This window comes from Artemia franciscana, chromosome 1, assembly GCF_032884065.1.
Source record: "Artemia franciscana chromosome 1, ASM3288406v1, whole genome shotgun sequence".
NCBI lineage: Eukaryota > Metazoa > Arthropoda > Branchiopoda > Anostraca > Artemiidae > Artemia > Artemia franciscana.
In genome coordinates this window covers 38,747,332-38,759,446 of record NC_088863.1, presented here as the reverse complement: position 1 = coordinate 38,759,446, position 12,115 = coordinate 38,747,332, and the positions used below count along the sequence as shown (strand labels likewise).

Sequence of the window (12,115 nt, the reverse complement as noted above, 5' to 3'; positions counted from 1 at the left end):
AAAACAAAACTAAAAAACGAATGTATACACAGACCGGGACACCGGGATACAAATGATGACCGGGACCCGGGACACAGGGAATATAAATGACGACCGGGACACAGGGACACAACTACAACGGGGACACCGGGGGAAACAGGGGGATGTAAATGACGACCGGGACACCGGGACAGGGAATGGTCGATTAGCAATCACCATCAACAAAGCTCAAGGGCAATCATTAGAATCATGAGGTATAGATCTGAATACAGATTGTTTTCCCATGGACCATTATATGTTGCATGTTCAAGAGTCGGTAAACCTGACAATCTATTTATATGCAAAGACAATGGGACAGCAAAGAATGTTGTATATTCGCAAGTTTTACGTAGTTAAAACCATATATATATATATATATATCTATATTCACAGGTGGGACATAGGGACACAACTACAATGGCGCGTAACTATTATGGCGCGTAACGACTTACGCGCGCGGGGGGGCTTGGGGGGGGCGCGAAGCGCCCCCACCAACTAGGTGTTGGGGTGGCGCGAAGCGCCACCCCAACAGCTAGTATATATATATATATATATATATATATATATATATATATATATATATATATATATATATATATATATATATATATATATATATATATATATATATATATATATATATATCTATCTATATTCACAGGTGGGACATAGGGACACAACTACAATGGCACGTAACTAATATGGCGCGAATAAAGCTAAAAAAAAAGAAAAACCTAAAAAGAAAAAAATTATAAAAAAGGAAAAAAAATAAAAAAGGTAAAAAACTAAAAAGAAAAAACACCGGGACACAAATGACGACCAGGACACAGGGAATATAAATGACGACTGGGACACAGAGACACAACTACAACGAGGACACCGGGGGGCACAGGGGGATATATAAATGACGACGGGGACACAGGGAATGTTCGATTAACAATCACCATCAACAAAGCTCAAGGGCAATCATTAGAATAATCAGGTATACATCTGAATACGGATTGTTTTTCCCATGAACAGTTATATATTGCATGTTCAAGAGTCGGTAAACCCGACAATCTATTTATATGCACAGGCAATGGGACAGCGAAAAATGTTGTATATTCGCAAGTTTTACGTAGTTAAAAACATATATATATCTATCTATATTCACAGGTGGGACACAGAGGACACAACTACAATGGCGCATAACTAATATGTCACGGAACGACTTACGCGTGCGGGGGGGCTTGGGGTGGGCGCGAAGCGCCCCCACCAACTAGGTGTTGTGGAGGCGCGAAGCGCCACCCAAACAGCTAGTATATATATAATAATAAGTTGTTTGTCGACTGACGTCATGTTCGTCCACTGACGTCATTTTAAGGATTGAGCATTATGACGTCATGTATGTATTTTGTATACGCAACTACTGATACGTAGTTTGTATACTACTGATACGCAACTATCAACGAAGTGGCAATCGTTATGGTCTGTGATCAGTTCTTACCTGTAGATAGTATTCTTTACTAGCTGTTGGGGTGGCACTTCGCGCCACCTCAAGCCCCCCCGCGCGCGTAAGTCGTTACGCGCCATATTAGTTACGCGCCATTGTAGTTGTGTCACTGTGTCCCACCTGTGATATATTGATATTTCTAAAAATATATATCCATCAGAGCTTATTCTTGAGCCTAGTCATGGCGCTGGTCATGAAGATCATTTTCTTAGATTTAAATATTAATATTTGTGATAATAATAAATTAAGTTTTAAAATGTATAATAAAACGGATGATTTTGATTTTGAAGTGATTAGTTTCCCATTCCCTGAAAGTAATATACACTCAAATATCACATATTCAGCGTTTTTCTCACAGTTACTTCGTTATGCAAGGATTTGTAGTAATTATAATTGATTTTAAAAATAGATGTAAAATCTTAAGCCAAAAATTGATATCAAGAGGTTTTTCTGCAAATAAATTAACCTGGCAATTTAAAAAATTTAGTTTTCATTATAACGAACTTTTAAATAAATATCAAAAGAATTATCTAGAAATACTTAAAAAAAGTTTTTGACTAATTTCGGAGGTTCGAGAAATGTTGTCACAGCGCCATTTATTTTGAATTGTGTTTCTATTTGAGCGGAATTTTTAAAAAATTAGCCACATGGTAAAGATGAATTATATAATTGTTTAGTTCATTCAGGTTTTTTGCAATGTGTTAATATTTGTGATTTGGTAAAATTTATAATATTTAGTTTACCTATTGTTGCTAAAGGGAGGGATATATTAACAGGATAAGCTTGTTTTGGTTTTACTTGGTTGTTTTACATTTGCGGTTTTTTTCATAGACATGTATTTTGGGGGTGATACCTGACGCGGGGATGCCATGGATATTCTGTGGTAGCCACAACACTGTGCTGGGTAGAGAATTTAGAGTGGGGGAAACCCAATATAGGCCAGTGTATTCTCCTGATGAGCCCTTATGTTGGGTGTTGCCTCTGAATTATTTGTCTATATTATTTTTTCTATGGTTTGGTAAATGACGACTTGTACTTATTGACGACATGACTGCCTGTCCATGGATTATTCTTTATGGTTGATTGTGTGTGGCTATGCTGTTTGACCTATGTGATTGTATGGATGAGTAGGGTTAAGGCCTCATTCAAGTGCTGGTCTATATTAATCACTAATTTAGGAAAACAGTCTTCCTTTTCTCCTTCTGTCTCCTTTTTTTTTTTTTTTTTTTTTTTTTTTTTTTTTTTTTTGTGTTTGTGCTGTAGCATTGGTGATTTCTCTTTTCATGATATATATATATATATATCTATATATATATATATATATATATATATATATATATATATATATATATATACGTAAAACTTGCGAATACACAACATTCTTTGCTGTCCCATTGTCTGTGCATATAAATAGATTGTCAGGTTTACTGACTCTTGAACATGCAACATATAATTGTCCATGGGAAAAACAATCTGTATTCAGATCTATACCTCATTATTCTAATGATTGCCCTTGAGCTTTGTTGATGGTGATTACTAATCGAACATTCCCTGTGTCCCCTTCGTCATTTGTGTCCCGGTGTCCCAGTATGTAATTTATCTTTGAGTGTCGCGGTCGTCGTTTATATTCCCTGTGTCCCGGTGTCCCGGTCGTCATTTTTGTCCCGGTCGTCATTTGTGTTCCGGTGTCCCGGTCTGTAATTTCTCTTTGAGGGTCCTAGTTGTCATGTATATTCCTTGTGTCCCGGTTGTCATTTGTGTCCTGGTGCTTTATTGATGGTGATTGCTAATCGAAGATTTCTTGTGTCCCGGTCGCTTTCTTTTTGAGTGTCCCGATCGCCATTTATATTCCTTATGTCCCGGTGTCCCGGTCGTCATTTGTGTCCCGATGTCCCGTTCTGTAATTTCGTCAGTCGACAAACATGACGTCAGTCGACACACAAACATGACGTCACTCGGCACACAGACAACTTATTTTTATATATATATAGACTAGTTGGTGGGGGTGCTTCGCCCCCCCCCACCCAAGCCCCCCCCCCCCCCCCCGCGCGCGTAAGTTGTTACGCGCCATATTAGTTACGTGCCATTGTATTTGTGTCCCTGTGTCCCACCTCTGAATTGAGATATATATATATATATATAATATATATATATATATTATATATATATATATTATATATATATATATATATATATATATATATATATATATATATATATATATAATTTTTAACTACGTAAAACTTGTGAATATACAACATTCTTGGCTGTCCCATTGTCTGTGCATATAAATAGATAGCCAGGTTTACCGACTCTTGAACATGCAACATATAATTGTCCATGGGAAAAAACAATCTGTATACAGATCTGTACCTCATTATTCTAATGATTGCTCTTGAGCTTTGTTGATGGTGATTGCTAATCGAACATTCCCTGTGTCCCCGTCGTCATTTATATATCCCCCTGTGTCCCCCGGCGTCCCCGTTGTAGCTGTGTACCTGGGCCCCGGTCGTCATTTATATTCCCTGTGTCCCGGTCGTCATTTGTGTCCCGGTGTCCCAGTCTGTAATTTCTCTTTGATTGTCGCAGTCTTCATTATATTCCCTGTGTCCCGGTGTCCCGGTCGTCATTTGTGTTCTGGTGTCCCGGTCTGTAATTTCTCTTTGAGTGTCCCGGTCGTCATTTATATTCCCTTTGTCCTGGTCGTCATTTGTGTCCCGGTGCTTTGTTGATGGTGATTGCTAATCGAACATTCCTTGTGTTCCGGTCGCTTTCTCTTTGAGTGTCCCGGTGTCCCGGTCGTCATTTGTGTCCCGGTCTGTAATTTCGTCAGTCGGCAAACATGACGTCAGTCGAAACACAAATATGACGTCACTCGACAAACAGACACACAGACAACTTATTTTTATATATATAGATAGGCGAAACAACCATTTGGCAGGAATTGCTTAAACTCATCGATGCTACTTTGCCCTACAATATCCTATCATTTTTAGGATGGAGCCGACGGCTATCACTTTAATATTAAATTAATAAATCCAGCCACTAACAAAGAAATGGATAAGAAATGCAGCGCAATGAAATATTATGCCTATAGATTAATGATTCGTCATTTATTACATTTACATATAATCTATCTTGGGATTAGATACAACAGCTTTTACATCCTGGACAATCACCGGTTCATAGACATAACATCATGGCCCGTGTCTTCCGGCAAAAGTTGCTCTCCTTCATCTCCTACAGAGCTATGGGAGAAATAGAAATCACAAATGTCCGAGAATATACTCCACCGAATACGGCTAGAAAGGTCAAATATGTCCTTGGACTTTACAGACATTTATAATTGCACTTAAGTTATAATTGAAGATTTGTGCTTATCTATTGCAAACAAACTTCTTAAGCATTTGGGAATACCTTCACCTAATCATACTGCCTCTATTTCTACATGTGTAGAATGGGATCGTGAACAAAGTTACAACACAATTGATCTATTGTCGTATGTTACAGACCGGGACACCGGGACACAAGAAATATAAATGACACCGTGACACTCAAAGAGAAATTACAGACCGGGACACCGAGACACAAATGACAAGTGGGACACAGGGAAAATAAATGACGACCGGGACACTCAAAGAGAAATTTTACACTGAGACACCGGGACACAAATGACGACCGGGACAATCAAAGAGAAATTACAGACCGAGACACCGGGACACAAATGACGACCGGGACAGAGGGACACAACTACAACGGGGACGCTGGAAGGGCACATGGGGGATATATAAATGACGACGGGGACACAGGGAATATTCAATTAGCAATTACCATCAACAAAGCCCAAGGGCAATCATTAGAAAAGTGCGGTATAGACCTGAATACGGATTGTTTTCCCATGGACAATTATATGTTGCATGTTCAAAAGTCGGTAAACCTGACAAAGCAAAGAATATTTTATATTCGCAAGTTTTACGTAGTTAAAAACAATATATATACACACACAACATATATATATATATATATATATATATATATATATATATATATATATATATATATATATATATATATATATATATATATATATATATATATATATAATATATATATATATATATATACTAGGTGTTGGGGTGGTGCTTCGCGCCACCCCAACACCTAGTTGGTGGGGGCGCTTCGCCCCCCCCCAAGCCCCCCCCGCGCGCGTAAGTCGTTACGCGCCATAATAGTTTACGCGCCATTGTAGTTGTGTCCCTATGTCCCACCTGTGAATATAGATATATATAATATATATATATATATATATATATATATATATATATATATATATATTATATATATATATATATATATATATATATATATATATATATATATATATATATATATATATATATATATATATATATATATATATATATATATATATATATATATATATATATATATATATATATATATATATATATATATATATATATAATATGGTTTTAACTACGTAAAACTTGCGAATATACAACATTCTTTGCTGTCCCATTGTCTTTGCATATAAATAGATTGTCAGGTTTACCGACTCTTGAACATGCAACATATAATGGTCCATGGGGAAAACAATCTGTATTCAGATCTATACCTCATGATTCTAATGATTGCCCTTGAGATTTGTTGATGGTGATTGCTAATCGACCATTCCCTGTCCCGGTGTCCCGGTCGTCATTTATATCCCCCTGTTTCCCCGGTGTCCCCGTTGTAGTTGTGTCCCTGTGTCCCCGGTCGTCATTTATATTCCCTGTGTCCCGGTCGTCATTTGTATCCCGGTGTCCCGGTCTGTATATACATTCGTTTTTTAGTTTTGTTTTTCTCCTTTATTTTTTTCCTTTTTTTTCTTTTTTAGTTTATTTAGATTTTTAGATTTTTTAGTTTTTTTATTAGTTTTTAGTTTTTTTTCTTTTTATTTTTTTTGTAGTTTTTACCTTCTTTTTAGTTTTGTTAGTTTTTTTTTTTACTTATGTCCTGGTCGTCATTTATACTCCCTGTGTCCCGGTGCTTTGTTGATTGCTAATCGAACATTCCTTTTGTCCTGGTCGCTATTCGGCAAAGTTTTAGCTTTCGGTTTGGTGTGAGGCTGGCTGTCCACGAGAGGGTTGGGTGAATAAGCTTCGAATTCATAGTAAACGTAATTTCGCCAAAGATCTAATTGCACTACACCGTAGTGCAATTATTCCTTCTTCATCTCAGGCTGTCCTTACCCACCTGAACAAACTTTGGTCTTCATTGTTTAAAGAAAGGTTTCATGTAACAATGACCTTAATATATCGAGATAATTGGGCTCAGAATTATAGAAATGAATTTTTGGCTCTTGATATCCGGCTACAAAAAAGTTTCGATGTGAAACTGGATGATTTCTTCTAACGTAAGTGAGAAGAAAACAGATCGGGTATTATAATTACGAGGTGTTCTATCCGTACTGCTATTAGAAAACTAAAAAATGAAATCACGTGGTTGTGATAGTATACAATTCAGCACCTGCTGTTTTGCAGCGAGATGTTCCTTGAGCACCTTGCCCTTCTTTTTCAAATGATTTTTAACCTGGGTATTGTGCTTGATTCTTTTTCAATAGGAACACTAACACCTGTGCCTAAAAAGGAAAAGCCACTCTGCCAGTGCTCTTCATTCCGACCTATAACTATGCTACAGTTATTGTATTGTTGAAAAACTGCGGTCAAAATGCACAGTTCCAGACCATCAATTCGGTTCTCAGCCTAGTCTAGCTTGTGACCACGCTCTTTCTGCTCTTGTTTCGGCCTTTATAGATGCTGAGAAAAGCGGTGAGAGCATAGCTCTCGCTGCGCATGATGTTAGATGGGCCTTCGATTCACTAAGTCATGAGCAGATTATTTTAGATATGGGCCTAGCAGGTGTTCACCATGTATGTTAACCCTTTATATGATATGTATCAAAATTTAAAAGCTGAGCTTAAGCTACTGACAACACCAAACCTGACAAATAACCTGGTGCTTCCCGTTAAAAAGGTGTAAGGCAGGGTGCATTGACATCACCTACCGAATTTAACAACAGCATCGTCAAACCACGATAGTGGGATTGATCTATCGGTAATAAGCTATGCAGACGATGCGCTTGATCTGAGCCGCCTCATTCACAGTTTAGAGGAGAATTTTATTCAGTTTCAAGTAGAATATAGAAGATTAGGGCTTCAGTTTAACGAGGAAAAATCAGAAGTGATGTTGTTTAATGCTAAGCAAGGGTCTGCTGTTGATGTTAGGCTACATGGTGCTACTGTTTGGCTTGCCGAACAAATATTTCATTTGGGTATCCCTATTGGTCAGTCTATGCTTAAAACGTGTCACCTTTTGCAGAGTCATCTGCAGAAACGGACCTCTTTAGCGCATAGCCGTGTTGTAGCTTATAAGCGTCAGTTTGATCGGTTTATTTTGGCTTAGCTATACAATGCTTAAATATCTGTATTTAAGTCCCTTTTGGAGGATATTCCAAAAGGAAGATAAGAAAGAATTGAAAGTCATATTATAAATATTATTGAAAGAAGATAATATAAATATGAAGATAATCGAAAGAAGATAAGAAAGACATAGTATAAATATGCGAAGTATCTCTTACGGCTTCTCTATGGACAAGTAACCGTATTGTGACAAGTCGGTATGGGATTATCGACCCTAATGAAGCGATCTTAGCCCAGATCGCCAGTTATAACTCTAATATTGTTAGTCATCCTTGGGCAATTATTTCGAGGTAATAGTTTTGTTTTTTGTAGTTAGATATCCATTTGTTCTTTATTTTTCTTGTGTTTGTGTATTCTTTTGTAATGTGTTTTTCGCTTTTTTATCTTATAATCCATCTGTTTCTTTTGATGAAATATATATATATATATATATATATATATATATATATATATATATATATATATATATATTTATGTATATATTTAATTATATATTTATATATATATTTAAATCAAAAATCCTAAATGTTCTATTTCAAACTACCCTCAAAAATAAAATACAAAGCAATAGGTAACTCACCTTTCCAGACTGCTCAACCCACCAAAAAAGACAACGAAGTTCCAAATTTTATTAACTTTATTCAACTAATCAACAGGAAAAAGGGACCAACTCCCCCCAAAACACGCTCTGCAAAAGAGGCCTAAAGATGTATGTACAAGCACATACACATGCATACGTATACACATACAAATACTTATTAACAATTTACATATTCCTTTGGCATTGCTTCATTTTATTTTTTAGTGTTTATAGGGGAAGAGATAGATTACGATTTTTACACAATTTATTCCATATTGTAATTAAACTATTTCTTAGTAAAAACCGCGATCTCTTGGGTTTAATTAGCGTTTGAAAGACCATACATCATCTCCTGGAATGTCAACATGAATCCACCTCATCCGACACCTGCAACAGCTCAGATTCACAAAAATACACAAGTAATGCCTTTCATACGATACTGAACAACAAACAGAACTGTCTGAAACATTACAAACTGTTTAACTGGAAGGATATTCAATATAACATATATCCTCTGAATATTTTTTTTTCTTTGGTAGCGAAACAGGATATGGAACATATTCCTTCAGTACTCGCAATCCTTTATTCCGTTGTCTCTTGAGTGACAGTAAATGGCTCCTAAATGTATTCGAATAAACAAGTGAGCAATAATTAAGATAAGAATGTAATAAACTAAAATAGACGGACCCTAACGCATTATAAGCTAAAATAAATTTCAAGTGACGTATCATTCCAACATTCCAGATTGCTAATATTGTGCTTGAATGACAGGTTTTCATCAATGATAATTCCTAAGTAATGTACAAAGCTAACAAGCTAACGTACAAAGTAACGTACAAACGCACTTTGTTTGAAGCCTAAGCTGACTGGAGTCCAGTACAAAAGTTTGAAGTCCTAGAGTAAATAATAAATTTCATCATCTCAGAATTTGCTGTAAGACGATTAAGCTTAAACCACAGAAGAATTTTATGAATTGACTGATACACATTTTGCCGAAGTATCAGATCATTGGATCCAGAGACACTACATCCCGTATCATTAGCAAACAACATTAGCAAAGTACAAGATCCGAACAGGTTTGTTTCACAGTCTCCTGTCTTTACCTATGGGACCTTACACTTTTCATCATTCCTGCAAGGCATCTTTTAGAGATATTGAGGTCTTTGAATTAAAATTGCGATCTTGAAACTCTTATCCATTTCATGGTGGATCACTGGGGTATCTGGGTAGAAAGGGCTAAAAAATAAGAGTGGTTCGTTGCCCTCTGGTTTGTTCTTCAGTAAGACAGGATAAAATCCCTGGTCGAGAAATCTCATACTTTTTGACGACTATCAACCGTATAGTCACAATAATAATATATTAATAATCTGAATTTCAGTTATAAGCAGCGCAAAAGCGCTGTCTATGTTTGTTTATTCAGACCAGGGCACTTCGTATAGAATGATATATAGTAGTAACTTCGAATAGCAATCATTCGATTGGAAACTGAAAGGGCTAGTGCCCTTTTCAATAGTCAAAAGTAGTTGGCCCACACTAGTAATTTCCAAAAACACATCCAATAAAAAATTTGAGATAACCACTTTTTTCAACGTAATTAAAAGGCTGGGAAATTATGTCTTTGAGGATGACAACTCCCTCCTCCCCCAAGCCCTCAGGACAAGAGTTGAAAGTTATCCCCTGGGAACATATTAGGTTTTTATAGAAAGGGGTGATCGTATAACCTTCGGAGAGGTTCTTTGGATTGGTAATCAGAAGCTATATTGCTCTTTTTAAGATTCAGAGTGATCGGAGGGTGGATACCACCCCCCCATCTCTTATTTTCCCAAAATGCATCTTATAGAAATTTCAAGATGGCCATTTGTTGTCGTAGAAACTTCAAAAAAGGCTCATTCAACTGGAAATTGAAAGGGCTATTGCCCCTTTTATAGTCAAAAGTGATTAGAGGGCAACAAGCCCCCCCTCCCATCAATTCTCAAAACACATCTAATAAAAATTTTAAGATAGTCATTTTATTCAGCGTAGTTGAAAGGTCTGGAAATTATGTATTTAAGGATGAAAACCCCGACAGCCCTTGGCGAAAGGATTGTAAGTTATGCACATAGAGCATATAAGGATTTTATGGAACGAGTGGGAGTATAAACTTTGAATCGGATGGAACTCATTTATTTGGAGGTTGAAAGTCTTAGTGCCCATTTTAAGAGTCAAAATTGAATGGAGGGCAATCATCTCCCCCCAAAGCCTATCGTTCCCTAGAACCTATCCGATCGATTTTGTTCAGTGTTGTTGAAAGGTCTAGTAATTTTTGTCTTTAGGGATGTCAACCATCCCACACTCCTCAGGACCAGGGCTGAAAGCTAGGCAATTGTTTCATTGTTTAAACATTGTATATGTTATTGAGAAAGGTATACATGTTTGAACTTTACTTTCAAAGAAGACGAAGGGTATTCAGGTGAGCCTTTCAGAGAATGTTAACGGGAGTATTGAATTAAATTAAAACACGTTATGTGTATACGGATAGTCAAAAGGTCATAACACAGGAATAACTGAGTATATTAATTGGAAAATTTAAAAAATCATGAGGGAGATAATCAAAAAGGCAATATTTGCATAATACTAATGCTACTACAAATACCACCACTACTAGTACCACACTATTCCATTTAGAGTATTGAGGGAAATGTGTATGCACATTGTCAAGATCTCAAGAACTGATTTGGGTATTAAGTTGGAACTTTCAGAGAATGCTTAAAGGGGAAGATAATCTTACCAAAAGGCAATATGTGCACACCACTGCTAATACTACTCTTACTGCTACATTTATTACTACTACTACTACTTCCATTCCCACTACCTGTAAGGTTAAGAACATTGAGATGAAACTTTCAAGAAGTGTAAGAGCATACAGGTTACCAAAAGGACATATCAGTAATACCATAGCAATGGGCAATTGCATTAAGTTGAAAATTCCAGAACTTGATCAGAGGGATGTTCTACTGACAAAAAGACAATTGGTTAATGCTACTGCTGCTAGTAGTAATACCGCTATTCAATACTATGAATAGTAATATTAATGCCACTACTGTGACTACTATTACAACTAAGCCTAAGGGTATGAAGGTGAAATTTTCAAGGAATGTTGAGAGGGAATATCAACTGAATGGCAATACGCCGTCTCTATGCAGGTTGTCAAAAGGATGTAACAGCGATATCTTATGAACAGTCTGGTGTGTGAGGTTGAAACTAAAAGGGATTATTTTGAGGGATGTTGAACTAACCAAAAGTAAATATTTACATCCTAATGCTACTGCCTCTACTCATACTGCTAATGTTACTACTATTACTACTTCTATTATTACTACTGACACTAAAGCTTAGACTACTACAATTAATTCTACCGCTAGTACTACTACTACAACTACTACTACCACCACCACTACTGCTGCTATTAAAACTAAAGATATTAACGGGAAAAATTTGGAATAAATAGAAACTGTATCGAACTATTTCAAAACACGCTATGCCCATGCGGGTTGTCAAGCGTATG

At 36.6% G+C, this 12,115-nt stretch overlaps 1 protein-coding gene across 1 annotated transcript in view; it reads left to right on the top strand.

Moving 5' to 3' along the window:
* Positions 1 to 12,115, top strand: part of LOC136029308 (hatching enzyme 1.2-like) — a 103,646-nt gene that overhangs the window by 65,393 nt on the left and 26,138 nt on the right. The window lies entirely within an intron of this gene.